General features: G+C 41.2%; 2 protein-coding genes, 1 long non-coding RNA gene, 6 other non-coding genes and 1 pseudogene across 9 annotated transcripts in view; 3 read left to right on the forward strand and 7 right to left on the reverse strand.

The window, feature by feature from the left end:
* Positions 1–17,668, forward strand: part of LOC137491238 (uncharacterized) — a 1,025,816-nt gene that overhangs the window by 626,689 nt on the left and 381,459 nt on the right. The gene's annotated exons all lie outside the window — the stretch shown is intronic.
* Positions 1–17,668, forward strand: part of LOC101886704 (uncharacterized) — an 847,011-nt gene that overhangs the window by 626,689 nt on the left and 202,654 nt on the right. The window lies entirely within an intron of this gene.
* LOC137495080 (U6 spliceosomal RNA) lies at positions 5,160–5,263 on the reverse strand. Its single transcript, XR_011015025.1, has one exon. It is a non-coding gene; the product is annotated as a U6 spliceosomal RNA (small nuclear RNA).
* On the reverse strand, positions 5,679–5,785 carry LOC137495015 (U6 spliceosomal RNA). Its single transcript, XR_011014959.1, has one exon. It is a non-coding gene; the product is annotated as a U6 spliceosomal RNA (small nuclear RNA).
* On the reverse strand, positions 6,207–6,313 carry LOC137494761 (U6 spliceosomal RNA). The gene has a single exon (XR_011014707.1). It is a non-coding gene; the product is annotated as a U6 spliceosomal RNA (small nuclear RNA).
* LOC137494916 (U6 spliceosomal RNA) lies at positions 6,734–6,840 on the reverse strand. Its single transcript, XR_011014859.1, has one exon. It is a non-coding gene; the product is annotated as a U6 spliceosomal RNA (small nuclear RNA).
* On the reverse strand, positions 10,087–10,160 carry LOC137495115 (U6 spliceosomal RNA; annotated as a pseudogene).
* LOC137495085 (U6 spliceosomal RNA) lies at positions 10,584–10,686 on the reverse strand. The gene has a single exon (XR_011015030.1). It is a non-coding gene; the product is annotated as a U6 spliceosomal RNA (small nuclear RNA).
* Positions 13,091–14,409, reverse strand: LOC103910888 (uncharacterized). Its single transcript, XR_012402376.1, has 4 exons — positions 14,329–14,409; positions 14,184–14,247; positions 14,043–14,105; positions 13,091–13,389 (listed from the first exon to the last, which is right to left on the reverse strand). It is a non-coding gene; the product is annotated as an uncharacterized lncRNA (long non-coding RNA).
* Positions 15,933–16,096, forward strand: LOC137494467 (U1 spliceosomal RNA). Its single transcript, XR_011014425.1, has one exon. It is a non-coding gene; the product is annotated as a U1 spliceosomal RNA (small nuclear RNA).

Genomic DNA, 17,668 nt, shown 5'->3' on the forward strand with positions numbered 1-17,668 from the left:
CGACCCGGGTCTCCCTCGTGGCAGGCGAGAATTCTACCACTGAACCACCAATGCTGATATGCTTGTACTGCAGCCCTAGTGGGGTGTGATTGCTGCAAGGCTGTTACCCAGAGCTGGAAGAGCAGCAACACAAAACAGGAATTGCATTGGCCGGGAATCGGACCCGGGTCTCCCTCGTCGCAGGCGAGAATTCTACCACTGAACCACCTATGCTGACCGATGTTGTTTTTTGGCTTTGTGTTGTGTAAGTGCTAAAAGGCAGTCAACCAGTGCTGAAAAAGGAGCCACACAAAATCGCACTTGTATTAGCCGAGAATCGATTCTAGGTTTACCATGTGGCAGGCAAGAATTCTACCACTGAACCACCAATGCTGATAAGCTTTTACTGCAGCCCTAGTGGGGTGTAATTGCTGCAAGGCTGTTACCCAGAGCTGGAAGAGTAGCAACACAAAAAAGGAATTGCATTGGCTGGGAATCAGACACGGGTCTCCGGCATGGCAGGTGAGAATTCTACCACTGAACCACCAATGCTGATATGCTTATGGTGCTGCCCTAACGGGGTGTGATTGCTGCAAGGCTGTTACCAAGAGCTGGAAGAGTAGCAACACAAGGCAGGCAAGAATTCTACCACTGAACCACTAATGCTGACCCATGTTCTTCCTTGCCTTTGTGTTGTGTGAGTGCTTAAAGGCCTTCAACCAGAGCTGGAAGAGGAGCCACACAAAACAGCAATTGCATTAGCAGGGAATCGAACCCAGGTCTCCCACATGGCAGGCAAGATTTCTACCAAAACCACCAATGTTGATATGGTTATGCTACTGCCCTAGTGGGGTGTGATAGCTGCAAGGCTGTTAGCCTTCCAGCTGGAACAGTAGCAACACAAAACAAGAATTGCATTGGTCGGGAATCAGACCCGGGTCTCCTGCATGGCAGGCGAGAATTCTACCACTGAACCACCAATACTGACCAATGTTGTTTCTTGCCTTTGTGTTGTGTGGCTGCCACAAGGCTGTTACTTGCAGCTGGAAGAGTAGCAACACAAACGAGCAACTGCATTGGCCGGGAATCGGACCTGGGTTTCCCGCCTGGCAGGGGAGAATTCTACCACTGAGCCTCCAATCCTGAAACACATGTTCTCCTGCTGAAGGATTCGGATTTCTGCTTTCCAATCTGTCTCATCATGGACCAACGTTTATCCTATTTTCATCATCTTGTTACTTATTTTTTTTAATTAAATATAATTATATGATCATTTGAATGAGTATTTACTGTGAAATGATTTTAATTAATGAATAAGTTAACACATTGCTTAATATAAGAATGTTCAGTGCATTTGCCTGTCTCTTTATAACTTTTTTCAGAAGCCACCAAACTAGGTCAGAGGTCACAGAGACCTTAAGTGGAACTGAGGGCTGAGGACTGGAATCAAATGTCTCTATTGTTATTTCTATGAGTTAATACTATCTAAAATGTCTAAAGTGATTTTGCTGTTTTTACGGTTAATTATTTTAAAGTGATTCTACTTTTTATTCAAGATAGACTTTGTATAGTAAGATTATAACTGCCTGAATGTAGATTATACAAATTTTTAACCAGTTTTGATAAAGATGGCTGAGAGTACACTCAGCCTTGAATAAGAAACAGATTATACTTTAGGTGTGTGTGTGTGTTCTATTTGATTGTTGATCCGTTTCACAGGTCTGGAGTCAGCTTCAATCAGTCTAAGGGATGTCTGACATTTATGCTTAAAGGTGCAGCAGGTGATTATCTTCAGAAACAATTTTTGTTCTGGTTGAAAGTCTCTTCATAGTCCAATAGTAATGATTACAGTAAATTATCTAAATGTGTTTATATGTATTTTTTTATCCTGGGTAAAGCATAAACCTAAAAAAATGTTCATCCAATTAAATAGAGTCGGACTATAATCTCCCATAATTCCGATAAGCAGGTCAGGCTGTCTGTCAGCAAATGTAGATTCGGACTTCTGCGCATCTGTTCACGCAGATACGCCATTAGCGTGTGGCCGTCTGCATAAGCCCGTCTGCATAAGTTCCAGCTCACGAGACGGACCGGGAGAAATCAAATACTGAATTGAAACTTTTAAAAACCTGAATCAATATTGGAGTTACTTTAGCACGCTGGAGGAAGGACAACACCATGGTTGAAGTATTACTATTAGAGAGGTAATGTTCTGTTTTAAAACTATTGTAGTCAGGCTAAGCTGATGTTAGATTGTGTTGTGTTATGAATGACTTATATGCACAGACGTTTTGTTCAGCCACTAAAATCTCCCGGTGAAAGATTGATGTGATTATTTTCAGTTTCATAAGGTCATTTTACAGCATCGATAATGATTTATAGACAGATTTATATTTAGTTTAACAACAAAACATCAGTAAATAGTGCTATTCAGCCTAACCTGCTTTATTGAGCTGAAATTGCTTTTATATTAACTTTGGTCATTTTTGAACAATGATAGCCTTCCTATACTGTTTATCGCTACACTGAATATTCACTCTGAAATAGCATGTAAGTGTGGTTAAGTAATAAATGTAATTCCTGCATGGCGCTGGCACTAACTAACTGGCAAATGACATGAACTAGTGGGGTTGTCTGTCTGCTGTTGTGACGCGGTGCGCGCGTTCGCGATTTCAGGGGGTGTGGCTTTAAATCACAGTCCCTCGCCGCCGTCCAAAGATAATATGCTAAGCGGTTAGCATTTTGGCAGATCACCTACTGCACCTTTAAGATATTGTTCAGAATATACGCACAAACCCCACGTGGAAATTCACCTAGTTTATCTGTGTTTTAACCAATCAGGCTATAACACCTATATGTATGACGCAGTTAATGACGTTATGTGAGAGTATAATTGTTATTGATTGGTGATTGTAAGCAGAGCGGCCTAGGAACTCATTGCGAGAGTTGAAGCTGGTTTCAGCTGATGAAACTGCAAACTATCTTCTGTAAACTTGATTTATTTATTTAAATCTCTGACTCTGGCTCTTTTTTATATACCTGACTGGTCATTCTTTGGGTTAAACTGTATACTATCCCTACAGTTTTGATGGACGCGTGGCACTTGTTTACTGGTGACACCATTGATCAATCAACAAAAAGAAATATAGAAAGATTTAAAATATTATAGACTAGGGATGGTCTGTGGAGTAGTGGGTAGTAACGGAAAGCTGTTGGGTTCTCATTCAGACGTGAATGAAAGGCAAAATTTTGTGGTAGCTTTGTGTGGAATCCCCTTGTGAGCTGGTGCATTTTGCGGTACACCTATAACGATAGTAATAAGTATAACAGTAGTTAAGGGGTGTACCTCCTCCACCCAGAGTTAAGTACTCAGTGACGGGTGTGTAAGAGGCTTTTAGGACATTCTCGGGGATAAAACTTGGACTGGTTTTTATTTAGTAGTGGACTAAATTAACCCGAGATTGTATTTAGTTCCACCACTGCTATCTTGCTGTTTCACAGACAAAAGGGCCCGAATCCTAAGAATAGAGTAGGTCAGATTATTAGGGAAAGAAATAGTTAAATAAATAAATAAATTCTTAAATAACATCTTAATCGGTATCCATTAGATAGTAGTGGCCACAAAAGTCAGACAAGAAACCTAGAAATATTAGGGCGAGGTTGATTGATCAATGATGCACCAGGAGCAATCCCGAAAAAAATATGACCCTAACTGGATTGGACCGATCTGGACAGTTTCCACATCTTGGGATGGTTTGCAGATTAATCAAGCAAAAGCTAAGCGCTGTTAGTAAGATTTCATTCTCAATTTCTTGTTGCTTTTGGTGTTAAACTCTGATATAAAAAGAAACAGATGAGAGCAGAATGCAGTAAATGGCTCAGCTAAGCTCTTAGGTTTAAAATGATTTTAGAACCGATTTTAAGATAAAAAATGCCTTTGGCAATTAATTGTCAATGAAAAGCTAAAATCTAAATATTGAGTGTCTAGTAGCCAAAAACTAAGCACAGAAACTGACAGTAACATTATGGGAGTAAAGAATAGCGTATGTTTTGTCTTAGAAGATAAGATTCTGTGTGAGTGCACTGTTATCTTGATTTAGCCCTCACCATGACTTTTGACTTTTGGCTGTAAAAGTAACAGAGACATGTCTGTATAAAAAATGTGCCATGTAAGTCTGTGCAAACAAGCAGCTTTATGGTTGGATTTAAATATTTTTAGTAATATATAAGTAACATAAATGGGGGTTGAAATAATACTTTGATGGATGCAGTTAACCCCTGAAAGATCTAAAACTGTTGTTGACTGTAACAGCATTACTTTGAAAAAGCATGTCAACTCTGTTTTATATGTTTTAGGACGGGCTTGAGTAAAAGATTACAATAAAATTATGTTATTGAAGTTAATGTTATGTTTAATGTATGTTTAAATTGAGTAAACATACATTAACAGTTCTGGATTGCTCAAAACTCTCTTTCTCTCTCATTAGATATCAGCTATGAGCTGCTATCTGCCTGTTCCATGAAAACTGATAATCACAGTGTTCAGTTGGAAATGACATTATGTCAGAGTATAATTGTTATTGATTGGTGATTGTAAGCAGAGCAGCCTAGGAACTTATTGCGAGTGTTGAAGCTGGCTTCTGATGATGAAACTGCAAACTATCTTAGGTAAACTTGATTTATTTATTTATTTGAATCTCTGACTCTAGCTCTTCTTCATCTATCAGACTGGTCATTCTTTGGGTTAAACTGTAAACTATCCCAACAGCTAAAACCCTGCTCATGCACCATTTGGAATCGTAAAAAACCTTTTGTCTTTTCTCCTTTCTATCCTAGAGCCATGTTCCCACTTGTATCCCGTGCACTACAGAGCTTTGGCCCTGTCAGTGCTAGGCACACTGATTGATGCAGTAGGTCACCAAGTTTATGGACAGGGGGAAATTAGAGTGTCAGGATAGCCTATGGCAAAGTCCCACTAAAGCAAGGGCTTTGGAAGTGCATTAGCACAACAAAACAAACGATCAAAGCATCCCACATTCGTTTTCACCATGCATGTAGACTTTCCAGTTGACCCAGCAGCACCTCCCACGATTTGCTAAACCCATCCTCATGCACCATTTGGAATCGTGAAAAGCCTTTTGTCTTTTTTCATTTCTGTACTTTTACCCACGCACTAAAACAGCAATATGGATCGCTTTACGGATTTGCGTGTCATCCTTTCGCAGGACCATGCTAATCTTCTCTGTATCAATCCAATTTTAGTATATGTGCCACCGTAGTGTACACTCAGGCTCAGGGCATATGTACGCCTCGAGTCCCAGCAATGTTCCTCCAGGGTGGTGGGAACCGGAGAGCCATGTTCCCACTTGTATGCCGTGCACTACAGAGCTTTGGCCCTGTCAGTGCTAGGCACACTGATTGATGCAGTAGGTCACCAAGTTTATGGACGGGGGGAAATTAGAGTTTCAGGATAGCCTATGGCAAAGTCCCAGTAAAGCAAGGGCTTTGGAAGTGCATTGGTTGCACAACAAAGCAAACGATCAAAGCATCCCACATTCGTTGTCACCATGCATGTAGACTTTCCAGTTGACCCAGCAGCACCTCCCACGATTTGCTAAACCCATTGTCATGCACCATTTGGAAACGTGAAAAGCCTTTTGTCTTTTTTCATTTCTGTACTTTTACCCACGCACTAAAACAGCAATATGGAGCGCTTCACGGATTTGCGTGTCATCCTTTCGCAGGGGCCATGCTAATCTTCTTTGTATCGATCCAATTTTAGTATATGTGCCACCGTAGCGAGCACGGACGAGTGGACAGGCTCAGGGCATATGTACGCCTCGAGTCCCAGCAATGTTCCTCCAAGGTGGTGGGACCTGGAGAGCCATGTTCCCACTTGTATGCCGTGCACTACAGAGCTTTGGCCCTGTCAGTGCTAGGCACACTGATTGATGCTGTAGGTCACCAAGTTTATGGACAGGGGGAAATTAGAGTGTCAGGATAGCCTATGGCAAAGTCCCAGTAAAGCAAGGGCTTTGGAAGTGCATTGGTTGCACAACAAAGCAAACGATCAAAGCATCCCACATTCGTTTTCACCATGCATGTAGACTTTCCAGTTGACCCAGCAGCACCTCCCACGATTTGCTAAACCCATTCTCATGCACCATTTGGAATCGTGAAATACTTTTGTCTTTTTCATTTCTGTACTTTTACCCACGCACTAAAACAGCAATATGGAGCGCTTCACGGATTTGCGTGTCATCCTTTCGCAGGGGCCATGCTAATCTTCTCTGTATCGATCCAATTTTAGTATATGTGCCACCGTAGCGAGCACAGACCAGTGGTCAGGCTCAGGGCATATGTACGCCTCGAGTCCCAGCAATGTTCCTTCAAGGTGGTGGGACCCGAAGAGCCATGTTCCCACTTATATACCGTGCACTACAGAGCTTTGGCCCTGTCAGTGCTAGGCACACTGATTGATGCAGTAGGTCACCAAGTTTATGGACAGGGGGAAATTAGAGTGTCAGGATAGCCTATGGCAAAGTCCCACTAAAGCAAGGGCTTTGGAAGTGCATTAGCACAACAAAACAAACGATCAGAGCATCCCACATTCGTTTTCACCATGCATGTAGACTTTCCAGTTGACCCAGCAGCACCTCCCACGATTTGCTAAACTCATCCTCATGCACCATTTGGAATCGTGAAAAGCCTTTTGTCTTTTTGCATTTCTGTACTTTTACCCACGCACTAAAACAGCAATATGGAGCACTTCACGGATTTGCGTGTCATCCTTTCACAGGGGCCATGCTAATCTTCTCTGTATCGATCCAATTTTAGTATATGTGCCACCGTAGCGAGCACAGACCAGTGGTCAGGCTCAGGGCATATGTACGCCTCGAGTCCCAGCAATGTTCCTCCAGGGTGGTGGGAACCGGAGAGCCATGTTCCCACTTGTATGCCGTGCACTACAGAGCTTTGGCCCTGTCAGTGCTAGGCACACTGATTGATGCAGTAGGTCACCAAGTTTATGGACGGGGGGGAAATTAGAGTGTCACGATAGCCTATGGCAATCCCACTAAAGCAAGGGCTTTGGAAGTGCATTAGCACAACAAAACAAAGGATCAAAGCATCCCACATTCGTTTTCACCATGCATGTAGACTTTCCAGTTGACCCAGCAGCACCTCCCACGATTTGCTAAACCCATCCTCATGCACCATTTGGAAACGTGAAAAGCCTTTTGTCTTTTTTCATTTCTGTACTTTTACCCACACACTAAAACAGCAATATTGAGCGCTTCACGGATTTGCGACACAGCAATGTTCCTCCAAGGTGGTGGGACCTGGAGAGCCATGTTCCCACTTGTATGCCGTGCACTACAGAGCTTTTAGAGTGTCACGATAGAGTGTCACGATAGCCTATGGCAATCCCACTAAAGCAAGGGCTTTGGAAGTGCATTAGCACAACAAAACAAATGATCAAAGCATCCCACATTCGTTTTCACCATGCATGTAGACTTTCCAGTTGACCCAGCAGCACCTCCCACGATTTGCTAAACCCATCCTCATGCACCATTTGGAAACGTGAAAAGCCTTTTGTCTTTTTTCATTTCTGTACTTTTACCCACGCACTAAAACAGCAATATGGAGCGCTTCACGGATTTGCGTGTCATCCTTGCGCCTCTTGCGGGAGAATCTTCGGTTCCCTTCCCGTTCCACAGTTCCACTTTCCCTTCTTCCTGATTGGCCCGACGTCTGGCTCGGGATTGGTCGACGCAAAGTTCCACAAAGCGTGCTTCCGAATTTGGTCATGTCATGTAGCGTGCCGTTGGCTCTTTGAGAAAGTTCCACTGAACGTGCGCTCCGATTGGCCGCTGGGCGGGACCTCCAGGAAGCGCGATTTATAAAGCGGTGCAGTAGATAGAGGAAGTTAAAAAAGGAGACAAAATAGACTATAAAGACGACAAGCTTCGTTGTAAATGTTTATTTTGTTTGACAAAAAATAGATATATACATGTATATGTTTTAGGGCTTTATGATAGCATAGAAAAACGCGATTATTTCTAAAATAACATTTCCCTAGAAAAATGCATTTTTTTTCTGTGTTATTAAATCATTTACTTAATAATATTAAGTGGTTAAAAGATATTGTTCAGATGCAATTAACTCTAATTCTAAAAATTATAAGTCTAAAAACACTGTCAAGGTGCAAACATTTAGTCTTTAAAACAACTAAGCAAAATAAATGTTTATTTTGTATAAAACAAATACAAATATACATGTACAAGTTGTAGGGCTTTATGATAGCATAGAAAATGCTATTATTTCTAAAATAACATTTATGATAGCATAGAAAATGCTATTATTTCTAAAATAACATTTATGATAGCATAGAAAATGCTATTATTTCTAAGATAACATTTCCCAACAAAAATGCATTTTTTATCTGTGTTATTAAATCTTTTACTTAATAATATTAAACAGTTAAAAGATATTGTTCAGATGCAAATAACTAATTCTAAAAATTAAGTCTAAGTCTAAAAACACTGTAAAGGTACAAACATCATTTTTTTTAAAACAAATAGGCAAGATATTCTGACTCTGATTGGCTGTTGTCATTTTCTTTTTTTTTCTTAACTTCTGCTATTAGTGTTTATTTACAGCTCTGGGTTATGCTTTGAGCTGCTCTAGCAAATAGCCGAGCAGCAACTACTGGGAAGGTAGTTTATAAAATAATAATTTATCATATGTTTGTGATTTTTTTTTTTTTTTTAAATATTGCATAAACTGTTGTGATAATAAAATAATTTTACGCTATATTGTACTGCCCTAATATGTTAAAAGTATAAATGGTTATATATTTTGTGTAAATAAACATTTTTCTATTTTATTTCTAATCTCTGTGTACATTTCAGCTTTTTTTAAAGATTTGTTCAGTAGCTACAGTGTCCCAAGAGTGGGTTATCTGTTGTGACTCGAATAACTTTACACAATATTTATATTACACTTTACATTCATAATTTTTTCTATTCATTTATTGCAAACAAGTGTTAAAGGATAAAATAAAACTTGCAAAAATACACTGCGTACACATATTCATGTGGTTGCTTTAATGTTATCATTGTGTAATTTAAAGGATGGTAATATTAGGGTTCTGTTTATTATTCATAAACAAGTTATAAACTGTAGTTTAGCTAACAGTAAAAATAAAAATGGTATAAAATTATATTGTAAATTTAAGTAAATGTTCAATGTAAATGCAGTAAAAAATAATATGTGTATATGTAAATATAACTGGAAACATTGATGTAAATGAAATATTTTAAAATATATTTAATTGAATTTTTAAATAATTTATTAAACTTTAAAAAATTGACAAACCTATTTAAATATCAATGCCTGAAATTTAAATTTGAAAGTATTTTAATATAATATTTCTTATATCCTACAACCTAATATTTTAGGTACTATATTTAGTTTAATCAGTTCTTTAAATATTTTATTATGTGTTATTTAATATTAATAAATAAGTTACCTGAACATTACGGTCAATATAATTGACAAAATTCTAAAACATTTAAAAGTCAATATTTCAGTATGTTTATTATTAAACTATTAAAATATTTTATTTCTTAAAAGGTGTCAAATATAAGTCCTGATTATAAAAATATTTTATCTAACTGACATGCAATTCAAAAAAGCTATATTTAGTTATGTTGCAAATAAACATACAATTATATTTGAATATAATGTAATACATTTATTAAAAAATCATACTTATTATTATTATATGTTACTCAATTCATTTAAAATGGATTTTCTTTTTCAAATTATGTAATATATGATATACAATGAGAGCAGTCTACAGCACATGGCTAATTAATATGCACCTGTCATACCCCAGAAAGCACATGGCTAATTATGCCAGTTCCCGCCTTTGATTTTTTACCATATTGGGTAATTTGTTTAATTTCAACAAGCATGAGCACCCTTCAAGGCCACAGATGACCCCATTGGGGTTCAGGGGTCACTACCCTGCAGTCTAAGGCCATGTGACGTCGAGAGGACTGCTGGGGGCCACAGGGTGGGGACAGAGAAGATCCATCAGGTTCCTTTTCGCAGGGGCCATGCTAATCTTCTCTGTATCGATCCAATTTTAGTATATGTGCCACCGTAGCGAGCACAGACCAGTGGTCAGGCTCAGGGCATATGTATGCCTCGAGTCCCAGCAATGTTCCTCCAGGGTGGTGGGCACCGGAGAGCCATGTTCCCACTTGTATGCCGTGCACTACAGAGCTTTGGCCCTGTCAGTGCTAGGCACACTGATTGATGCAGTAGGTCACCAAGTTTATGGACAGGGGGAAATTAGAGTGTCAGGATAGCCTATGGCAAAGTCCCACTAAAGCAAGGGCTTTGGAAGTGCATTGGTTGCACAACAAAACAAACGATCAAAGCATCCCACATTCGTTTTCACCATGCATGTAGACTTTCCAGTTGACCCAGTAGCACCTCCCACGATTTGCTAAACCCATCCTCATGCACCATTTGGAATCGTGAAAAGCCTTTTGTCTTTTTTCATTTCTGTACTTTTACCCACGCACTAAAACAGCAATATGGAGCGCTTCACGGATTTGCGTGTCATCCTTTCGCAGGGGCCATGCTAATATTCTCTGTATCGATCCAAGTATATGTTTTTTTTTTTTTCAAAACATCAGTTCAGAAGCATATAAAAATATCATTTACAAACATTCCTTATGACATTATGTTGGTTTCAAAACAGGAAAACAACAAGCATAATCATTCTGGCAAATCTATTTTCAAACCATCTAGTGAGTACGTAATATAAGGAGTATTCAACATAAACGTTTTGTAAAATTCAGTCTCTTTTTCTTCCATTCTAAAATATTGTTCCACAGTTTTAATATAGTTTTCCAGTTTCTTTTATACATTGTCCATAACTCCATTTTAGCATGTTTATTTTTAACAATGTTTCTCCTTTCTCAAATTACAGTTCTTGCAACTGATAGAAACAAATTGGCAATTCTTGTTTTACTTCCATTAAAACTAGGGATGCACGATATATCGGCGCCCATATCGTTATTGTCCGATAAATGCTATTTTTAAGATTATCGTTATCGATCCGATGTTGACACCTTGCAATTTCGAAATCATATCTTTTTTGCTTCAAGTATAGACTATTCAGTTCATAAGAGCAGTTCAATCTTTTATGAAGTTTGCTGTATAAAAATATAACAATTTAAAATATTTATTATTATCGGCCTATACATATCGGCTATCGGCCTCCAAGTCCGAAGAATTATCGGTTATCGGTATCGGCCAAAAAATCCATATCGGTGCATCCCTAATTAAAACCAAATAAAAATATTTTATACCATTCTGTCTCCTCCTCAATCAGTTTTACTTTTCATCATTTGTTTAATACTTTCTTTTAACTTTGCCATAAATGTATTAAATTCAACACATTTTAAAAACAAATGCATAATACCTTCATTTTCCAGTCCACATATTTTGCATAATGCATTCTCACTGCTTCCAATTTGTGCCAGTTTTGTTACAGTGAAAATAACATTATGTCTGATGAAATAATCCAACGTTTCAATTTTTGCGTCTAAATATTTCCATTTTAAATTCTTCCAGATTCCCTCTTCGTCTATTTCCACAAATATTTTTTTCCAAAATTGTTCTGAAACTGGTCTTTTATGCACTTTGTTTCTGAAACAAATGTAGAAATTTTTGAGAACACATTCTTGAAAATCTTTCTCATTTTCCTTTCTAAAAACATTTTCACATTATTCCTTCATTCGAATCTATGATTTCAAAACTTTCTGGATCCACACCTACAAATGTTTCCATAATTTATCGTCCACCCAAACTAAATAATGAATTTCTAAATGACTTTGCTGCTTTTTAACACATATTACCACCCTCTCACCTAATATTATAGTTTTAGGAGATTTTAATATTCATGTGGATAATTTTAATAACTCCCTTACAAGAGATTTTATATCCTGTCTTGGGAGCTTTGGACTTCAACAGCATGTCAATGTTCCCACACACTCTAAAGGACACACCCTCGACCTCATCTGCTGCTCTGGTGTCTCATCCATTGACCTCTCTGCTGAGGAACTCCTTATAACGGATAATTTTCTCCTCTCATTTAATTTTGCACTCTCTCTTTCTTCCACCAAACCTCTCCGTACTATTTCCTTCCGTAACATAAAACATATTAATTTAGAATTCTTTTTTTGCTAGTATTAACTCTCTTCCTGAAATTACTAACCTTTCATCACCAAATGATTTAGTTTCTCATTACAACACTGGACTTCACTATAAGTCTCTGTAATAAAGTTCACGGCCCTTTGGCCGCCTGGAAGAAGGAGGCGGAGAACCGACGTAGTTTAAAAATATTTATTAATAACAGGGACGGCAGCTCCTCACGGAGACAATGGGGGGGTTGGCGCCACAGCCCCTGCGAGACCTATATGAGATGGGCCGAGAGAACAGGAGATGAAAAAAAAGGAAAGACAGAGTACACCAGGAAAGGGGAGAGAGGAAAATGAAAAAAAAAATTGGGGTTCGGTTCTCCAGACACGCTGCCACTCGGTCCTCCACCAGCTGAGAGATGCGATGACGTGCTGGGAGCCCTGTGGAGGAATCTATCCTCCCGTCTGTCTTCTGGCGTCCGGCGGCGGTTCTCCTGGCTGGCTGGCGGCATCTCTGGTCTCCTGTTCCGCTTCCGTGGATGGATGCAGGCTCTGGCATCATGGTGGATCGCGGCAACTCCCCCGGGTTCTGTGGGATGGCTCCCTTCAGCACTTTCCCCTTCGGTGGTGAGCCCTGCGTCTCCTGCTCCTCCCCATGCTGGGAGACGGCAGCAGGCAGATCCTTTCCTCGCCAGCCTCAGGCCGCCCCGGCACTCTGGGCAGACGAACAGGTTTCTCCCCCACTCAGGTTAACTCCCAAACACTCGCCCCTCTCTCAGCGGCAAGGGCATCTGGACAACGCGTCCCTCCTTCTCCCGGGCTTCGGCACCACTGTAATAAAGTTCATGGCCCTTTGGCCGCCAGAAAGAAGGAGGCGGAGAACCAACGCAGTTTTAAAATATTTATTAATAACAGGGACGGCAGTCTCCGTGTCTAAACCAAAACGAACGGACGGCAGCTCCTCACGAAGACTGCCGTCAAACTGAAAGCAAAAGTAAAATATGTCCGGGCCCGGTCCTCTCTCGGCTTCCTCTGCCATAGTTCCTCCTTTTATGGTCCAGAGCTCCTTCCGTGGGATCCGAGGCAGGTGCGCACCGCAGGTGTATCCACTTACGCGGTGGCCTTACTCCGTTCCCACGGCTCTCGGCCACGCCCCCTCGCCACAGTCTCATATGGATTTTTTGAACATCTGACAGAAATAAAGTCAATCAGGTAAGCAATGAGCGTAGCAGCTGCTGCTTCTCTTCTGTTTCTGCATATTAACAGCAGGTGTTCATCATCAGTCCTCAATCATCACTTAATTAAACTCATCATCGGCTCATTAACTTTACTCTGCTGCTGAGTAAATTTTGCTCAATTTAGAGAGGGACCAAATGTTCTCTGAACTGAGTAAATTTTACTCTGATGATTTTACTGTGTACAGGTATGGATCATATGTTTTGTCCCAGCTAAGATCTTAAAATGTTCTTTACTTCTCATAGTAATAACTAATGATAATAATTGTCATGGTCACATATATTGCTGTATATGAAGGGATATTTATTTATTAGCATGATGGTTGCTATATTTTAATGAAACAACTGTTTACTATGTGAATGGAGCTATCAAACCGACACGAGCGTTGAAAATAATACATAAGCTAAACTTTTTCAGGTTTTGTGCAGCCATATATACATATAAGTAATATCACAGTATAAAAATAACCTACAACACGAAATCTCTAGGACAGGTGAACTTTCTGACGACACAGCGTCACCAGCACAGACCAAACACTGCACAAAGAATGAGATATTTAAAACATGATGTGACCTTAGCATTAATGTAACAATAAAAATAACTTACCGCACAAAATCTCTGTAATGGATGAACGTCTGACAGCGCAGCGTCAGGCACACAGACAAAATACTGCACACACAGTGAAATATTTTAAATGTGATGTGAGCAAAACATACTGTTTATCAGAACAGGATAAAAATAACCTACCGCTCTAAATCACTATGACAGGTGTACTTGCTGACAGCGCAGCCTCACGAACAAAGACAAAATGCTGCACAAAGAGTGAAAAACTTCGAACGTGATGAAACCAGAACATATTGTGCATCAATATAACAGTATAAAAATAACTTACCACACGAAATCTCAACAACAGGTGTACTTTCTGAAGGCGCAGCCTCACGAATACTGCTCAAAAAGTGAGATATTTCAAACATGTCGTGAACAAAACATACTGTGCATCAATATAACAGTATAAAAATAACTTTCCACACAAAATCACTTTAACATACGAATTAATCTCGACAGCAGATGAACTTTCTGACCCGATAAATTGAGCATTCAGAGCAAGAGAAACTTTGGAAAATCCTCAGCGCTGATTGGCCCTGATTTTAAACTTTAGACAATGCATCCCTCCGATTAGCCCAGGGTCTAAGCAAACTGTAGACAATCGCGGCTTCTCGTTGGACGAGAGTCTACAGTCTACAGTTACCATTGCACGTTCCCTGGGCAGATGTCTGCGAACTCCCCAAATGTGGGAATCTCGACTGCATAATTTCTGGTAGTGGGGGACTGCGTTCGCGCTCTCCCCTGAGCACAGTGGTTCAAGACAGAGTTCAGGCAGTAGCATTGGACCCGGCTGGAGCGGCGCTTCCCTCTCTTCCTCGTCCTTTGCCAAGCCTCTTTTGCTTCAGTAGAGCCGCGCGCGCCTGTGGAAGGCCTGCCCACCCGTCGCTAGAAGAGTCTGTTCTGACGCCGAAAACTACTCGAAAGGTCCCCCCTCAAAGCGGTTTGACCAGGTGAAGGAACACGCAAAGAGAGCCCCCGGTGGCTTTTGTCCGCCAAGCGAGTGTGCCCTGTGGAATGTCAGGATTTTATTTGCCGGCCCGCCGCTGTTACTGATGGAACGAATGCAGACCGTGTGAAAGGTCATCATTTTATCTGCCATTAAGTAAGCGAACGCTTCTGCTCGGATCAGAGGTAACTTTGTTTCAAAAACTGCAATCTTTTGCAGACGTCTGTGGCGTTTTAGGCAGAGGGACGGTTCTAAACCAATCTGAACCAGAGGCAGTTTCGCAGCCAGCCATCGGTGGTTTCCCGTCCCAGGAATGTAAGGTGCTTGCAGCGAGAGGTTGTTTTGTTAGCGCTTCCGCTTTCGTCAGTGAAGTTCTTTTGCGGAACGTTTGTAGATCCCGTCGTGTTCTTCAAGCTATGTTGTTTGAGCACTGTGCTGATAGGCTGACGTAAGAAAACAGGACACAAAATATACAAGGCAAGAGTGCAAAGCACGGAGCTCTTGGCAAAGGCGGTCCGAACCGCAGCAAAGCAGGAGGTCGACATGTCCAAATAGACCAAATCAGAAACTAAGCAGAGAAAAACGACATCTGTAGAGAAAGAAAACAGATGGAGGAAAAGAAAGAAAGAACAGGAGGATCCCCTCCCCTCCCCCCATAGAGGGTCTGTTATCCCCAGATCGAGTGCGTCCAGTGGAATCCATGTGTTGGCAGCCCCAACTGATGACAAAACACAAAGCCAGCATCTGGAGGAAGCTCAAACTCTTCATGCGTTGCCACAGTTACTAGCGAGTGGTTTGCAGGCACAGGCACGTCTGCTGCAAGTACAGCGCCGTCAGGGGACAGGGGTTGCTGGCCCATTCCCCATGCTCGGTTGCTGGGCATCACCGCCCTGGAGTACGGCCGATAGAAAACGGCGGCTGCCATTTGCGCCACCCGGCAACTCATACCTACCTGGCAGGGGAGATACCATGATCAAGAAGGTGGTTCACCCAGGGTGAGGCTTGGCCATTGCACTCCGGCCACGCTGACCCCTGCGAATACCCCAAATGTTGGAATCTCGACGTCATAATTTCTGGTAGTGGGGGACTGCGTTCGCGCTCTCCCCTGAGTACAGTGGTTCAAGACAGAGTTCAGGCAGTAGCATTGGACCCGGCTGGAGCGGCGCTTCCCTCTCTTCCTCGTCCTTTGCCAAGCCTCTTTTGCTTCAGTAGAGCCGCGCGCGCCTGTGGAAGGCCTGCCCACCCGTCGCTAGAAGAGTCTGTTCTGACGCCGAAAACTACTCGAAAGGTCCCCCCTCAAAGCGGTTTGACCAGGTGAAGGAACACGCAAAGAGAGCCCCCGGTGGCTTTTGTCCGCCAAGCGAGTGTGCCCTGTGGAATGTCAGAATTTTATTTGCCGGCCGGCCGCTGTTACTGACAGAACGAATGTAGACTGTGTGAAAGGTCATCATTTTTTCTGCCATTGAGTAAGCGAACGCTTCTGCTCGGATCAGAGGTAACTTTGTTTCAAGAACTGCAATCTTTTGCAGACGTCTGTCGTTTAAGGTTTGCAGGGAATTTTTTCGTCAAATCCTCGTACAACGTCAAGTCATGACATTTGACAGATCCACGCCCTAGTATCATGGGTCATCCAGTGAGCAGAGAGCCATAAAACAAGGATAAAACAAGGATAAAACAAGGCGCACGCGTTGGTCAATCGAGCGGACAAAGCCAACTCGGCGTGACAAGCTCCCTGCAGGTATTAGGGCCAATTTACAATCCGGGCCCGACACAGCTGTACAGGTCCTTGCGAAATGTCCCCTTTCGTCACATTTGAAGCACCTGAATTCTGGGCGTTCCTTCATCACATTTTCTGAGCTCATGCATAGTCGACAGGTTTTTACCTGATTGGTGTGCATGACTCTAAAGTGCTGTGGCGCTTCCGCCGTCTCGATTTTGGTACTGTATGGTAAGGAGACCATCTCTTCCGGAAATCTGTTTTTTACAAACCTTGTTCCATCTTCTATGTTTGTGCCAGGATACAATCTTCTTTTAATTTTAGATATGGGGAAAACTCCCCATCTCTCTAGCTTGCTTAAAATTTCTTCATTTGCTAGGTAAACAGGCAGATGCTTGAACGAAACAACATAGTCTCCGTTTTGTAACCTCCGTACTTCAGATTTCACTCCTTTAATTGTCAATCCATTGTCTATTAAAATTTCGGTGTCATCTTCAGTCTCCATTGTTACTTCATACTCCCTTTGTTTGTTTGGGTCTCACCGCCAGCATTCTTCCTTCTCCAATCAGCTCCATGACTGCTTTGGTTATATCAAATCTTCTTGCATCTTTTACATTTTCTACTTCTACAGTTACTGTTGCTTCCTTTGTGCATACTCTTCTTTGTACCTCTTGCTTATCCTTACCTTTCTCACCTCTTCGTTGGCCGGGCTCTTCATTTTATTTATCTCTTTGTCTGTTGTCAAGTCCATTTTCTTTCCCTCTCCGTCTATTATCCAGCCCATTTTCTTTATCCTTTCTTGCAAGTCCCTCCATTTCCATGTCGTTGCCGGGGAATCTGTCCATGATTAAAAATAAAACACACTACATAACCACCCTTCAGTCAGCAAAATGCTGCTGTTAGGTGGTTTTTAAAGACAAAAAGAAAACAAACAAACAAAAACACTCAAGGTCAATAAACAAA

This window comes from Danio rerio, chromosome 4, assembly GCF_049306965.1.
Source record: "Danio rerio strain Tuebingen ecotype United States chromosome 4, GRCz12tu, whole genome shotgun sequence".
NCBI classification, from domain to species: Eukaryota; Metazoa; Chordata; class Actinopteri; order Cypriniformes; family Danionidae; genus Danio; species Danio rerio.